The sequence below is a fragment of the Etheostoma spectabile genome, chromosome 10 (genome assembly GCF_008692095.1).
Source record: "Etheostoma spectabile isolate EspeVRDwgs_2016 chromosome 10, UIUC_Espe_1.0, whole genome shotgun sequence".
NCBI lineage: Eukaryota > Metazoa > Chordata > Actinopteri > Perciformes > Percidae > Etheostoma > Etheostoma spectabile.
In genome coordinates this window covers 20,126,750-20,127,011 of record NC_045742.1, presented here as the reverse complement: position 1 = coordinate 20,127,011, position 262 = coordinate 20,126,750, and positions in this window count along the sequence as shown.

Sequence of the window (262 nt, the reverse complement as noted above, 5' to 3'; positions counted from 1 at the left end):
GCTTGTTTATCAAATACTGAAATGGCTAAAAACCTACTTCCTTTAACTTCCCTGAAATGAGCTCTGCATATGGAAATTCTTGTGAAAGAGTAGCCGTTTGTGCAAAGAGTCATCTTTAAATGCTGGAGCTAACCATAAAAATGGAGAGCAGCCATTTTCAATGTTACTTTAATCACAAGAGTAAAAGGTTCCAAAACACCTGATCAAAGTCTCTTTCTTTCTGTCTTTCTCATCACCAGGTTTCACCCTCCTACTGTGGTGG